The 17,153-nt window shown below is 46.6% G+C and overlaps 1 protein-coding gene across 2 annotated transcripts in view; it reads left to right on the top strand.

The window, feature by feature from the left end:
* The window catches only part of LOC130275981 (IgGFc-binding protein-like), a 94,536-nt gene that overhangs the window by 38,027 nt on the left and 39,356 nt on the right, over positions 1–17,153 (top strand). The window contains exon 2 of one of the 2 annotated variants that reach the window (XM_056524738.1): positions 9,823–9,901. The exons of the other annotated variant lie outside the window; for it this stretch is intronic. The gene's annotated coding sequence lies outside the window, so the exon portion shown is untranslated. The remainder of the gene's footprint in view (positions 1–9,822; positions 9,902–17,153) is intronic. 2 annotated transcript variants of the gene reach the window in all.

Below are 17,153 nucleotides of genomic sequence, written 5' to 3'. Positions count from 1 at the left end.
AGAGAGCACAGAGGAGTGCTATCAGACAGGAGAGAGCACAGACGAGTACTATCAGACAGGAGAGAACACAGAGGAGAACTATCAGACAGGAGAGAGCACAGAGGAATACTATCAGACAGGAGAGAGCACAGAGGAGCTTATCAGACAGGAGAGAGCACAGAGGAGTACTATCAGACAGGAGGGAGCACAGAGGAGTACAATCAGACAGGAGAGAGCACAGAGGAGTACTATCAGACAGGAGAGAGCACAGAGGAGTGCTATCAGACAGGAGAGAGCACAGAGGAGTGCTATCAGACAGGAGAGAGCACAGAGGAGTACTATCAGACAGGAGAGAGCACAGAGGAGTGCTATCAGACAGGAGAGAGCACAGAGGAGTACTATCAGACAGGAGAGAGCACAGAGGAGTACTATCAGACAGGAGAGAGCGCAGAGGAGTGCTATCAGACAGGAGAGAGCACAGAGGAGTGCTATCAGACAGGAGAGAGCACAGAGGATTACTATCAGACAGGAGAGAACACAGAGGAGAACTATCAGACAGGAGAGAGCACAGAGGAGTACTATCAGACAGGAGAGAGCACAGAGGAGTACTATCATACAGGAGAGAGCACAGAGGAGTACTATCAGACAGGAGAGAACACAGAGGAGAACTATCAGACAGGAGAGAGCACAGAGGAGTACTATTAGACAGGAGAGAGCACAGAGGAGTACTATCATACAGGAGAGAGCACAGAGGAGTACTATCAGACAGGAGAGAACACAGAGGAGAACTATCAGACAGGAGAGAGCACAGAGGAGTACTATCAGACAGGAGAGAGCACATAGGAGTACGATCAGACAGGAGAGAGCACAGAGGAGTTCTAGCACCCCCTCACTAACTGGTCTTTGTCCATGCCTGTGCTTCAAGCCATGATATTATAAGCCATGATTTCTATAAAAGGAAATAAAACTTTCTTATGAAGTATATTAGAAAGGTTAATGCTTTGCCAAGATGTACAACATAAAAAATCTTTTTGTATCTGACAGTACCCATTTAAACTTTAAATTCATATAAGGCTGGGTTCACACAACAGAACATCTACAGTGGATATTTTATGTTACGCACTGATTCATGGAAAATACAGCCGCAATATAAAATTTCCACTGATTATGGACACATTTACAAAGATAATTGATGCATACATTTTACACTGTGTGAACCCAATAAAAAGTTGGTATTTTATAGGCAACCCCAATTGTTTAGGGGCATTTCTAGGTACTTAAGTGGGCAAGGTCTAAATGCCTACATTTGGGAGAGCTAGGCAGAATTTGCCTACACAGGCCCTTACAAGACAATGGGGGAGATTTATCAAAATCTGTCCAGAGGAAAAGTTGCTAAGTTGCCCATAGCAACCAATCAGATTGCTTCTTTCATTTATGAAAGAAGTGATCTGATTGGTTTCTAAGGGCAACTCAGCAACCTTTCATGTGGACAGGCTTTGATAACTCTGCCCCATTTACTATCTTTAAGAGTCTTGTGCAGATAAATTTCTTACTATATCAATATAGTAGTCAGGGGCGGTGCAAGGATTTTTGCCTACACAAGCAAAGTTACATTATGGCGCCACCCCCCCCCCCCCCCCCCCCCCCGACAACAGCACCCGCTATACAGTGTCCCCATATAGTGTCTGTGCCCCATATAGTGCTCAATATATACAGTGCCCCTATATAATGCCCGTGGCCCCATATATACAGTGCCCCTATATAATGCCCGTGGCCCCATATATACAGTGCCCCTAGCCCCCATATAGTACCCGATATATTAAGTGCCCCCATATATACAGTGCCCCCAGCCCCCATATAGTACCTAATATATTAAGTGCCCCCATATTTACAGTGCCCCTGCTGGCTGCCCACATATAAACAGTGCCCCTACTGGCTGCCCACATATATACAGTGCCCCCATATAGTGCTCAATATATATACAGTGCACCCATATATCTTGTGAAACTCACACTCTTCTCTGGCCTCTCTAGTCTACTCTGCTGCTACTGACTTCACTTCAGCTCAGACCAGCTGCATAATCCTCCGCTCTGCTCCCACCATTCTCTGCTTCTGTGTGATGGCACAGTCACGCAAAGCCTTAGGACGCAGTGGCGTTGCTAGGGTTGGGGTCACCCGGTGTGGTAGCAAATGGTGTCACCCCATACAACCCTCCCCAAAGTAATCTTATAGCCTGTTTTGAAGGATGCCAGAGGTGCAGCTCGTTGCGAAAAACTTTTCCAGTATAATATTCAAATATACCAATTGCCACATAATGGGAAAGTGCTAAATATGTTTTACCATGTAAAACTACAGCTCCCAATATGGCCTTAGCAGTGGTAAGGTTATGCTAGGAGTTGTTGTTTCACCCATTATTACTGCAGAACTATCAAGTGACTATAACTCTGATAGGACATAGTGAGGAGAATACACATTGATATAAGTGACTACAGGTGACGTCTTCTCTATAGTGAGCAGAATACACAATGATATCAGTGACTACAGGCAGCGTCTTCTCTATAGTGAGGAGAATACACAATGATATAAGTGACTACAGGTGATGTCTTCTCTATAGTGAGGAGAATACTCAATGATATCAGTGACTACAGGCGACGTCTTCTCTATAGTGAGGAGAATGCACAATGATATCAGTGACTACAGGCAACATCTTCTCTATAGTGAGAATACACAATGATATCAGTGACTACAGGCGGCGTCTTCTCTATAGTGAGGAGAATACACAATGATATCAGTGACTACAGGTGACGTCTTCTCTATAGTGAGGAGAATACTCAATGATATCAGTGACTACAGGCGGCGTCTTTTCTATAGTGAGGAGAATACACAATGATATCAGTGACTACAGGTGACGTCTTCTCTATGGTGAGGAGAATACACAATGATATCAGTGACTACAGGTGACATCTTCTCTATAGTGAGGAGAATACTCAATGATATCAGTGACTACAGGCGGCGTCTTTTCTATAGTGAGGAGAATACACAATGATATCAGTGACTACAGGTGACGTCTTCTCTATAGTCTTTGATTATCTAATTCAGATGGTATATACCACCGGGCCCAGCTAAATCTTCTCTCTGCAGAACTTAACGCCCAGATGGCTCCTCACTGTCAGCGGAGTCTGATCCTCTATATGAAAATGATAAATAATTTAATGCTGCCACACGCTGCGCTCTCTGAATATAGCCCTGCCAGACACTTTATCCTCTGAATAGAATACTATCCCACACTGTACCCTCAAAATATATAATACTACTACACACTGTACTCTCTGAATATAAACCTGTCACACACTGTACTCTCTGAATAGAATACTACTGCACACTGTACTCTCTGACTATGATACTACTGCACATTGTACCTTCAGAATATAAGAATACCACACACTATACCCTCTAAATATAATACTACCACATAGGGCTGGGCGGTATGACCAAATATGTGTATCACGGTATTTTTTTTTACTTACGGCGGTTCCACGGTATATAACGGTATTTTCTCCCCCCCAATCATGTGACCCGCCAGCGCTGTTCTGTCCCCCCCCCCCCCCCCCAAATCATCTGACCCGCCAGCACTGTTCTGCTCCCCCCCCAATTAAGGATCAGCCCAGCGGGGTACCACTCACATATGTCAAGCACTGCCCTAATCCTCTTTGTTGGGGGCCGCCGGGCGCTGGAACTCTATAATGTACGCCAGTGGTCTCCAATCTGCGGACCTCCAGTTGTTGCAAAACTACAACTCCCAGCATGCCCGGACAGCCAACACTGAATGATGTTACAGTACAGGGATAATACACAATAATGTCACAATACAGGGAGAATACAGAGTGATGTCACAGTACAGGGATAACACACACAGTGATGTCACAGTACAGGGGGGGAGGAGGTATGGCAGGGATCAGGGCACAGTAATTATAGTGTAACCTGCCTGCCATGCCATCATCCGCTGACCTCATGCACTCTGGTCCTTCCTCTGACCCCAGCAGGCCTCCGTATGAGTCTGTGATCACATGACCACCAGGGGGTGGAGCTGAGCTGGAGGCTGAGATCGCTCAGTATATGGCAGTGTTTCCCATGCAGGGCGTATACAGATACAGCAAAACTCCCAGCAGGTCTAGATGGCGTTTGGATATCTGGGCATGCTGGGAGCTGTGATTTTCAACAGCTGGATGCACACTGCTTGGGAAACACTGCTGTACGGAGGTAGTGAAGGGGTCCATATATACACACACAGGACAAGCTTTGTAGGTCACAACAGAGCAGGTATATTTACCCTCGCCTGGCCCTGGCTGTCCACTCATGGTAGGAGCGGCTCGCAGTCTGGGGCCCGGCTGTATGAGTTATCTGTTACAGTGGTCAGGCCCAGCGCAATAATAAGGTGGCTCAAGCGGCTACCTTACTGCGCTGGCGCCGCAGAGCCGAGGGGGGCGGAAAAATTAAACAGTTTTTTTTTTTCTTACTAGCTGCTTTCACACTGTAAAACAAGTTCCGTTATGAACGCCCGTTATGAATTCGGCAGTTATACGGCCTGTACTAAATCACTAACGGCCATTAGAAAATCCCATTATAGTCTATGGGATTTTTCGATTAACCGTTTTAATCTGTTATCGCCCGTTATAAATAATGGGCGATATTTTGTGATGGCGAATAAACGGGGGAAATAGTGAATGCACTAATTTTCCCATTACTATCGACTGTCACAAAATTATGGCCGTTATTAATAACGGGCAATAACGGTGCGGTGTCCCGGTACCGTATCCTATCCGTTACCTGCGTGTGGGTCCCCTTAGCCAGAGTCCCTAGGACGTCGGGGTCCCCATTGTCTAGTTCACCCCTGGTCACCTCTCATCTAGATAGTTATTGAGCTAATGGTTTGTTTAGGATGCATGTAAATATGATGATATCAATGTCTATAAATAGTTAATTACCTGTATACAGCATAGCAGGACTTGCGGGTCACGTGATCAGGAAAACTATGGTTTCTGCTTTAGGATCTTTGGAGGTCCCTGTGACGTATTCTACCCATCACTCCTTGTAACGGTGAGTGACAGTTACTGGGACAATCCAAAACGGCCCTGCCCATATAAGGGAGCGACGGCCATTGCTCTCTCTCTCTCTCTTTGCTCCTGCACTCCTGACGAGGAAGGATCTCTACAGCTATCTCCCGCAGTGAGTTAGGCCCGAGCCTTGCGGCAACGGCTGATCAATTCTAAATTGAAAGTGTAACAATCCCTAAGCACTCTGCATGATCACCGGACCTTATTTAACCTCTAAATCCGGACGGATCTGCAAATATTCCCTAAATTCAGAGACTGTATCTAAAAGTCAAGGTCCACAACAACTGTCAGTCATTGCACTATATAGAGACTGTATTCCTGAGACTGTTATTGTGCATTGGATGTACCGCAAGCCTTTCAGTAAAGTTTGTTCAAGTTCAAGTTCAAGCACCTTGTGGACCTTCAGTCATTTTTATATATGCACCTATCGTTACTGGGAAGGGCGGTGATAGGCCGGAGAATTACCTCAGCATACTAGCCCTCAGCCTGGTGTCACGAACTATAGGGTTAACATTAACCCCTCATATACTGAAACAACTCCCTAACTACCATACACCTCCCAATGGCTACCACAACGGGTTAAAACGGCTATTAGAAAAATCCCATAGACTATAATGGCCGTATAACTGCTGAATTCATAACGGGCGTTCATAATGGAACTTGTTTTACAGTGTAAAAGCAGCCTAAACATTTTGCAGCCTCACCGCTGCCTGCCAGGCTTGGGCGCTCTGACACGTGTGTGCTGTGTGCAAGCATTGCGATCACTTCTCTGAGGTACAGCATAGCAGTGTGTAGGGGCTGTGACTGGCGCCATGGTGGCAGGCGGCTTCAGGACTGTGCGCATCATTATGAGTCACCACAGTCACAGATGACTCATACAGCCGGTGTGAGGTGGAAAGTTGTGCCCCCTGCAGACTTGCGACCATTCCACCCCTCAGCTCTCCAAAGGTTTGCGAAGCTAGAACTGGGGGAAGCGAAGGCAGAGCAGAGGATGCAGGTCTGCACGGGAGAAAGAAGCCACGCTCCACATCTCCCCTCCCCCTGCTCTGCCTTCGGAGGATGCAAGTTTCCACTAGGAAAAGAAGCCAGATCAGGGGAGAGAGGGTACACGGCTCCTCATCTCCCCTCCCTAATGATTTCTATGTGTGAAGGGGGACATACTGCATGGGCTGGGGATAAGGGGGGGGACATCACAGGCTGGGGATGATATCTATGTGTGAAGGGGGACATACTGGCCTGGGGATAAGGGGGGGGGGGACATCACAGGCTGGGGATGATTTCTGCGTGTGAAAGGGACATACTGCACGGGCTGGGAATGAGGGGGGGACATGACAGACTGGGGATGATTTCTATGTGTGAAGGGGATATACTGCACGGGCTGGGAATGAGGGGGGGGGACATGACAGACTGGGGATGATTTCTATGTGTGAAGGGGACATACTGCACGGGCTGGGGATAAGGGGGGGGGACATCACAGACTGGGGATGATTTCTATGTGTGAAGGGGATATACTGCACGGGCTGGGAATGAGGGGGGGGGACATGACAGACTGGGGATGATTTCTATGTGTGAAGGGGACATACTGCACGGGCTGGGAATGAGGGGGGGGGGACATGACAGACTGGGGATGATTTCTATGTGTGAAGGGGATATACTGCACGGGCTGGGAATGAGGGGGGGGACATGACAGACTGGGGATGATTTCTATGTGTGAAGGGGACATACTGCACGGGCTGGGGATAAGGGGGGGGGGACATCACAGACTGGGGATGATTTCTATGTGTGAAGGGGATATACTGCACGGGCTGGGAATGAGGGGGGGGGACATGACAGACTGGGGATGATTTCTATGTGTGAAGGGGACATACTGCACGGGCTGGGAATGAGGGGGGGGGGGACATGACAGACTGGGGATGATTTCTATGTGTGAAGGGGACATACTGCACGGGCTGGGGATAAGAGGGGGGGACATCACAGACTGGGGATGATTTCTATTTGTGAAGGGGATATACTGCACGGGCTGGGAATGAGGGGGGGGGACATGACAGACTGGGGATGATTTCTATGTGTGAAGGGGACATACTGCACGGGCTGGGGATAAGGGGGGGGGACATCACAGACTGGGGATGATTTCTATGTGTGAAGGGGATATACTGCACGGGCTGGGAATGAGGGGGGGGACATGACAGACTGGGGATGATTTCTATGTGTGAAGGGGACATACTGCACGGGCTGGGAATGAGGGGGGGGGGGACATGACAGACTGGGGATGATTTCTATGTGTGAAGGGGATATACTGCACGGGCTGGGAATGAGGGGGGGGGACATGACAGACTGGGGATGATTTCTATGTGTGAAGGGGACATACTGCACGGGCTGGGGATAAGGGGGGGGGGGGACATCACAGACTGGGGATGATTTCTATGTGTGAAGGGGAAATACTGCTTGGGCTGGGGATAAGAGGGGGGGGGGCATCACAGACTGGGGATGATTTCTATGTGTGAAGGGGAAATACTGCATGGGCTGGGGATAAGAGGGGGGGACATCACAGACTGGGGATGATTTCTATTTGTGAAGGGGATATACTGCACGGCCTGGGGATAAGGGGGGGGGGGGGGGGCATTACAGACTAGGGATGATTTCTGTGTGTGAAGGGGACATACTGCATGAGCTGGGGATAAGGGGGGTGGACATCACAGACTGGGAATAATTTCAATGTGTAAAGGGGACATACTGCACGGGCTGAGGATAAGGGGGGGGACATCACAGACTAGGGATGATTTCTATGTGTGAAGGGGGACATACTGCACAAGCTGGGGATAAGGGGGGGGGGGGCTGGGGGACATTACAGACTGGGGATGATGCGTCCTCCGAAAGCAGAGCAGGGGGAGGGGAGATGAGGAGCCGTGCCTTGTGCCTGGACCTGCGTCCTCCGGGAGGGGAGATGAGGGGGGCGTGGCTTCTTTCTCCCATGCAGACCTGCGTCCTTTGCTCTGCCTTCGCTACTTTGGAGAGCTGAGGGGAGGAGCGGTGGCAAGTCTGCACGGATCACAGCTTTCCACCTCACATCGGGCCCCGGACTGCGAGACGCTTCTGCCATTAGTGGAGCCAGGGCCAAGGGAGGGTAAATATACCTGCTCTGTTGTGACCTACAAAGCTTGTCATGTGTGTATATATATGGACCCCTTCACTGTCTCTGTACAGCAGTGTTTTTCCAAGCAGTGTGCATCCAGCTGTTGAAAACCAGAGTGCAACAGTGCAGATGGTTATGGCATGACAGGCAGGTTACATACTGTAGGTAACACTATAAATACTGTGCCCTGACCCCTGCCAATCCTTCTCCCCCCCCCCCCATTTTGAGTTCTATCCCTGTACTGTTCTATAATTGCATATTAACCATGTACTGTGTATTATACCTGTACTATGATATTGCTGTGTGTGTATTATCCCTTTACTGTGACATCACTGTGTGTATTACCCCTGTACTGTGACATCACTGTGTGTATTACCCCTGTATTGTGACATCACTGTGTGTATTATCCCTGTACTGTGACATCACTGTGTGTATTACCCCTGTATTGTGACATCACTGTGTGTATTATCCCTGTACTGTGACATCAATTTGTGTGTTACCCCAGTACTGTGACATCACTGTGTGTATTATCTCTGTACTGTGGCATCACTGTGTGCATTATCCCTGTACGATGACATCACTGTGTATTTTTTTTTTCAGAGTAAAAGGTTTTTATTATTTTTCAAATAAGTCATAACAATAACAGATGACATCACTGTGTATTATCCCTCACATATGATCACAGTGTGTATTATCCCTGCGCTGTAACATCACTGTGTGTATTCTCCCTGTACTGTGACATCATTGTGTGTATTCCCCCTGTATTGTGACATCACTGTATATTATCCCTGTACTGGAACATCATTGACTGTAAAACCCTTGTACTGTGACATCACTGTGTATTATCCCTGTACTGTAACGTCATTCGGTGTATAACCCTTGTACTGTGACATCATTGGGTGTATCATGCCTTAGTTGTGACATCACTGGCTGTATTATCCCTGTATTGTGACATCATTGGGTTTTTTATTGCTGTACTGTGACATCACTGGGCATTGTTATATTTTATATGTAGGGAGCACAGGGCAGGAGGAATTATTACTATATGTGAGGGGCGGACAGTGTTTTGCATTTCAGAGGTGTGGGGTGTATCATAAGTTAATTGTATGCCAAGGTTATATCCAAAGGCGCAGTGTGTAATAGTTTTATATTCAGAGAGTACAGTGTGTACAGAGGATACAATGTGTGGCAGTATTATACTCAGAGTGTATAGTGTGTGGTAGTATTATATTTAGACGGTACAATGTGCAGTAGTATCATATTCCGAGAGCGTAGTGTGCTGTAGTATTCTATTCAGAGAGCATAGTGTGCAGTAGTATTCTATTCAGAGAGTACAGTGTGTGCCAGGTTTAAATTCAGAGAGCACAGTGTGTAGTAGTATTATATATTTTGAGGGTACAGTGTGTGCCAGGTTTATATTCAGAGAGTACAGTGTGTGCCAGGTTAATATTCAGAGAGCACAGTGTGAAGTAGTATTATACATTTTGAGGGTACAGTGTGGGATAGTATTCTATTCAGAGAATAAAGTGTCTGGCAGGGTTATATTCAGAAAGTACAGTGTGTGGCAGCATTATATTAATTATCATTTTCATGTAGAGGATCAGACTCCGCTGACATGGTGAGGAGCCATCTGGACATCAAGTTCTGCAGAGAGAAGATTTAGCTGGACCCAGTGGTATATACCATCTGAATTAGATAAGGAAAGGCTTTAGAGAAGACATTACCTCTAGTCACTGATATCATTGTGTATTCTCCTCACTATAGAGAAGACGTCACCTGTAGTCACTGATAGCATTGTGTATTCTCCTCACTATAGAGAACACATCACCTGTAATCACTGATATCATTGTGTATTCTCCTCAAAATAGAGAAGACGTCACCTGTAATCACTGATATCATTGTGCATTCTACTCACTATAGAGAAAACGTCACCTGTAGTCACTGATATCATTGTGTATTCTCATCACTATAGAGATGTCACCTGTAATCACTAATATCATTCTGTATTCTCCTTACCATAGAGAAGATATCACCTGTAGTCACTGATATCATTGTGTATTCTCCTCACTATAGAGAAGGCGTCACCTGTAGTCACTGATATCATTGTGTATTCTCCTCACTATAGAGTAGACGTCACCTATAGTCACCAATATTGTTTTCTCCTCACTATAGAGAAGACGTCACCTGAAGTCACTGATATCATTGTGTAGTCTCCTCACTATAGAAAAGACGTCACCTGTAGTCACTGATATCATTGTGTATTCTCCTCACTATAGAGAAGACATAACCTATAGTCACCGATATCATTGTGTTTTCTCCTCACTATAGAGCAGACATCACCAGTAATCACTGATATCATTGTGTATTCTCCTCACTATAGAGAAAACATCACCTGTAATCACTGATATCATTGTGTATTCTCATCACTATAGAGAAGATGTCACCTGTAATCACTGATATCATTGTGTATTCTCCTCACTATAGAGAAGACGTCAACTGTAGTCACTGATATCCTTCTGTATTCTCCTCAGTATAGAGAAGACGTCACCTATAGTCACCGATATTGTTTTCTCCTCACTATAGAGAAGACATCACCTGTAATCACTGATATCATTGTGTATTCTCTTCACTATAGAGAAAACGTCACCTGTAGTCACTGATATCATTGTGTATTCTCATCACTATAGAGAAGATGTCACCTGTAATCACTGATATCATTATGTATTCTCCTCTCTATAGAGAAGACATCACCTGTAGTCACAGATATCATTTTGTATTCTCATCACTATTGAGAAGATGTCACCTGTAATCACTGATATCATTGTGTAGTCTCTTCACTATAGAGAAAACGTCACCTGTAATCACTGATGTCATTGTGTATTCTCCTCACTATAGAGAAGACGTCACCTGTAGTCGCGGTATCATTGTGTATTCTCACTATAGAGAAGACGTCACCTGTAGTCACTGATATCATTGTGTATTCTCCTCACTATAGAGAAGACTTCACCTGTAGTCACTGATATCATTGCGTATTCTCCTTACTATAGAGAAGACATCACCTATAGTCACTGATATTATTGTGTATTCTCCTCCCTATAGAGAAGACATCACCTGTAGTCACTGATAGCATTGTGTATTCTCCTCACTATAGAGAAGACATCACCCGTAGTCACTGATATCATTGTGTATTCTCCTCACTATAGAGAACACATCACCTGTGATCACTGATATCATTGTGTATTCTACTCACTATAGAGAAAACGTCACCTGTAGTCACTGATATCATTGTGTATCCTCATCACTTTAGAGATGTCACCTGTAATCACTGATATCATTCTGTATTCTCCTTACCATAGAGAAGACATCACCTGTAGTCACTGATATCATTGTGTATTCACCTCACTATAGAGAAGACTTCACCTGTGATCACTTATATCGTTGTGTATTCTCCTCAGTATAGAGAAGATGTCACCTATAAATCACTTATATCATTGTGTATTCTCACTATGGAGAAGACGTCACCTGTAATCACTTATATCATTGTGTATTCTCCTCACTATAGAGAAGACATCACCTGTAGTCACTGATATCATTGTGTATTCTCCTCACTAAAGAGAAGACTTCACCTGTAGTCACTGATATCATTACGTATTCTCCTCACTATAGAGAAGACTTCACCTGTAGTCACTGATATCATTGGGTATTCTCACTATAGAGAAGATGTCACCTGTAGTCACTTATATCATTGTGTATGCTCCTCACTATAGAGAAGACTTCCCCTGTAATCACTGATATCATTGTGTATTCTCCTTACTAAAGAGAAGACGTCACATGTGGTCACTGATAGAATTGTTTATTTTCCTCACTATAGAGAAGACTTCACCTGTAGTCACTGATATCATTGTGTATTCTCCTCACTATAGAGAACACATCACCTGTAATCACTGATGTCATTGTGTATTCTCCTCACTATAGAGAAGATATCACCTGTAGTCACGGTATCATTGTGTATTCTCACTATAGAGAAGACGTCACCTGTAGTCACTGATATCATTGCGTATTCTCCTTACTATAGAGAAGACATCACCTGTAGTCACTGATATTATTGTGTATTCTCCTCCCTATAGAGAAGACATCACCTGTAGTCACTGATAGAATTGTGTATTCTCCTCACTATAGAGAAGATGTCACCTGTAGTCAGTGATAGAATAGTGTATTCTCCTCACTATAGAGAAGACGTCACCTGTAGTCACTGATATCATTGTGTATTCTCCTCACTTTAGAGAACACATCACCTGTAATCACTGATATCATTGTGTATTCTACTCACTATAGAGAAAACGTCACCTGTAATCACTTATATCATTGTGTATTCTCCTTACCATAGAGAAGACATCACCTGTAGTCACTGATATCATTGTGTATTCTCCTCACTATAGAGAAGACTTCACCTGTAGTTACTGATAACATTGTGTATTCTCCTCACTATAGAGAAGACATCACCTGTAATCACTTATATCATTGTGTATTCTCCTCACTATAGATAAGACGTAACCTATAATCACTTATATCATTGTGTATTCTCACTATAGAGAAGACGTCACCTGTAGTCACTGATATCATCGCATATTCTCCTCACTATAGAGAAGACTTCAGCTGAAGTCACTAATATCTGTTACGCCGAGCGCTCCGGGTCCCCGCTCCTCCCCGGAGCGCTCACAGCGTCCTCTCATTCGCAGCACCCCGGTCAGACCTGCTGACCGGGTGCGCTGCGATATTACTCCCAGCCGGGATGCGATTCGCGACGCGGGATGCGCCCGCTCGCGATGCGCATCCCGGCTCCCGTACCTGACCCGTTCCCCGTCTGTGTTGTCCCGGCGCGCGCGGCCCCGCTCCTTAGGGCGCGCGCGCGCCGGGTCTCTGCAATTTAAAGGGCCACTGTGCCACTGATTGGCACAGCAGGCCTAATCAGTGTCATCACCTGTGCACTCCCTACTTATACCTCACTTCCCCTGCACTCCCTCGCCGGATCTTGTTGCCATTGTGCCAGTGAAAGCGTTTCCTTGTGTGTTCCTAGCCTGTGTTCCAGACCTCCTGCCGTTGCCCCGGACTACGATCCTTGCTGCCTGCCCTGACCTTCTGCTACGTCCGACCTTGCTCTTGTCTACTCCCTTGTACCGTGCTTATCTCAGCAGTCAGAGAGGTTGAGCCGTTGCCGGTGGATACGACCTGGTTGCTACCGCCGCTGCAAGACCATCCCGCTTTGCGGCGGGCTCTGGTGAATACCAGTAGCAACTTAGAACCGGTCCACCAACACGGTCCACGCCAATCCCTCTCTGGCACAGAGGATCCACCTCCAGCCAGCCGAATCGTGACAGTAGATCCGGCCATGGATCCCGCTGAGGTCCCGCTGCCAGTTGTCGCCGACCTCATCACGGTGGTCGCCCAGCAGTCGCAACAGATAGCGCAACAAGGCCACCAGCTGTCTCAACTGACCGTGATGCTACAGCAGCTACTACCACAGCTTCAGCAATCATCTCCTCTGCCAGCTCCTGCACCTCCTCCGCAGCGAGTGGCCGCTTCCAGCCTCCGATTATCCTTGTAGGATAAATTTGATGGGGACTCTAAGTTTTGCCGTGGTTTTCTTTCGCAATGTTCCCTGCATTTGGAGATGATGTCGGACCAGTTTCCAACTGAAAGGTCTAAGGTGGCTTTCGTCATCAGCCTTCTGTCTGGGAAAGCCCTGTCATGGGCCACACCGCTCTGGGACCGCAATGACCCTGTCACTGCCTCTGTACACTCCTTCTTCACGGAGATTTGAAGTGTCTTTGAGGAACCTGCCCGAGCCTCTTCTACCGAGACTGCCCTGCTGAACCTGGTCCAGGGTAATTCTTCTGTTGGCGAGTACGCCATCCAATTCCGTACTCTTGCCTCCGAATTATCCTGGAATAACGAGGCCCTCTGCGCGACCTTTAAAAAAGGCTTATCCAGTAACATTAAAGATTTTGTTGGCCGCACGAGAAATTCCTGCTAGCCTGCATGAACTTATTCATCTTGCCACCCGCATTGACATGCGTTTTTCCGAAAGGCGTCAGGAGCTCCGCCAGGATATGGACTTTGTTCGCACGAGGCGGTTTCTCTCCCCGGCTCCTCTCTCCTCTGGTCCTCTGCAATCCGTTCCTGTGCCTCCCGCCGTGGAGGCTATGCAAGTTGACCGGTCTCGCTTGACACCTCAAGAGAGGACACGACGCCGCATGGAGAACCTTTGCCTGTACTGTGCCGGTACCGAACATTTCTTGAAGGATTGTCCTATCCGTCCTCCTCGCCAGGAAAGACGCACGCTGACTCCGCACAAAGGTGAGACAGCTCTTGATGTGAACTCTGCTTCTCCACACCTTACTGTGCCTGTGCGGATATCGTCTTCTACCTTCTCCTTCTCTGCTATGGCCTTCTTGGATTCCGGATCTGCAGGAAATTTTATTTTGGCCTCTCTCATCAACAGGTTCAACATCCCGGTGACCAGTCTCGCCAGACCCCTCTACATCAACTCTGTTAACAATGAAAGATTGGACTGTACCGTGCGTTACCGCACGGAACCTCTCCTAATGTGCATCGGACCCCATCACGAAAAAATTGAATTTTTGGTCCTCTCTAACTGCACTTCAGAAATTCTTCTTGGATTACCGTGGCTTCAACGCCATTCCCCAACCCTTGATTGGACCACAGGGGAAATCAAGAACTGGGGTACTTCTTGCCACAAGGACTGTCTTAAACCGGCTCTCAGTACTCACAGTCGTGACCCTGTTGTTCCCCCGGTATCTGGTCTTCCTAAGGCCTATCTGGACTATGCTGATGTTTTTTGCAAAAAACAAGCAGAGACTTTGCCTCCTCACAGGCCTTATGACTGTCCTATTGACCTCCTCCCGGTTACTACTCCACCCCGGGGCAGAATCTATCCTCTGTCTGCTCCGGAAACCCAAGCCATGTCGGAGTACATCCAGGAGAATTTAAAAAAGGGGTTTATCCGCAAGTCCTCCTCTCCTGCCGGAGCTGGATTTTTTTTTTGTCTCCAAAAAAGATGGCTCCCTACGCCCTTGCATTGATTACCGCGGACTTAATAAAATCACGGTAAAAAAACGCTACCCCTTACCTCTTATCTCGGAACTCTTTGACCGCCTACGAGGCGCCCACATCTTTACCAAGCTGGACTTAAGAGGTGCTAATAATCTCATCTGCATCAGGGAGGGGGACGAATGGAAGACTGCATTTAACACCAGAGATGGACACTTTGAGTATCTGGTCATGCCCTTTGGCCTGTGCAACGCCCCTGCCGTCTTCCAAGACTTTGTTAATGAAATTTTTCGTGATCTTCTATATACCTGTGTTGTGGTTTACCTGGACGATATTCTGATTTTTTCTGCCAACTTAGAAGAACACCGCCAGCATTTCCGCATGGTTCTTCAGAGACTTCGGGACAATCAACTTTATGCCAAAATGGAAAAATGTCTCTTTGAATGTCAGTCTCTTCCTTTCCTAGGATACTTAGTCTCTGGCCAGGGACTACAAATGGACCCAGATAAACTATCTGCCGTATTAGATTGGCCACGCCCCTCCGTGGCCAAGCTATCCAACGTTCTTTGGGGTTCGCCAATTATTACAGACAATTTATTCCACACTTTTCCACTATTGTGGCTCCTATCGTGGCTCTAACCAAGAAAATTGCCAATCCTAAGTCCTGGTCTCCTCAAGCGGAAGACGCATTTAAACATCTCAAGTCTGCCTTTTCTTCTGCTCCCGTACTCTCCAGACCTGACCCATCTAAACCCTTCTTATTGGAGGTAGACGCCTCCTCAGTGGGAGCTGGAGCAGTTCTTCTACAAAAAAATTCTTCCGGGCATGCTGTTACTTCTGGGTTTTTTTCTAGGACCTTCTCTCCGGCGGAGAAAAACTACTCCATTGGTGATCGAGAACTACTGGCCATAAAATTGGCGCTTGAGGAATGGAGGCACCTGCTGGAGGGATCCAAATATCCAGTTATTATATACACTGATCACAAGAATCTCTCTTATCTCCAGTCTGCCCAACGACTGAACCCTCGCCAGGCTAGGTGGTCGTTGTTCTTTGCCCGTTTTAACTTTGAAATCCATTTTCCCCCTGCTGACAATAACATTAGGGCCGATGCCCTCTCTCGTTCTTCCGATGCCTCTGAAGTGTAAGCCTCTCCGCAACACATCATTCCTCCGGACTGTCTGATCTCCACTTCTCCAGCTTCCATAAGACAAACTCCTCCAGGGAAGACCTTCGTTTCTCCACGCCAGCGCCTCGGGATTCTCAAGTGTGGACACTCCTCCCACCTCGCAGGCCATGCGGGCATCAAAAAATCCTTTCAACTCATCTCTCGATTTTATTGGTGGCCTACTCTGGAGACTGATGTTGTTGATTTCGTGCGGGCTTGTACTGTCTGTGCACGGGATAAGACTCCTCACCAGAAGCCTGCTGGTCTCCTTCATCCTCTGCCTGTTCCTGAACAACCTTGGTCACAGATTGGTATGGACTTTATTACGGACTTGCCCTTATCCCGTGGCAACTAGTGTTGCTCGCGAATATTCGCAATTCGAATATTATTCGCGAATATCGCATATTCGCGAATTCGCGAATTTCGCAAATATAGCGCTATATATTCGTAATTACGAATATTCGTTTTTTTTTTTTGTTTTTTTTCTTCACAGTACACATCACAGTGATCATCCCTCTCTGCTTCCAGCTTGTGTGGTGTAAAGAAGGCTCTAATACTACTGTGTGAGACTGGCGCGCGAAACTTCGCATATGCGAATATTAAGCATATGTTAATTTTCGCATATGCGAATTGTCGCGTGTGCTAATTATGTATATGCTAATATTCACATATGTTAATTTTCGCATACGCG

The sequence above is a fragment of the Hyla sarda genome, chromosome 6, assembly GCF_029499605.1.
Source record: "Hyla sarda isolate aHylSar1 chromosome 6, aHylSar1.hap1, whole genome shotgun sequence".
Lineage (NCBI taxonomy): Eukaryota > Metazoa > Chordata > Amphibia > Anura > Hylidae > Hyla > Hyla sarda.
This window is presented reverse-complemented; position numbering and strand designations above follow the sequence as displayed.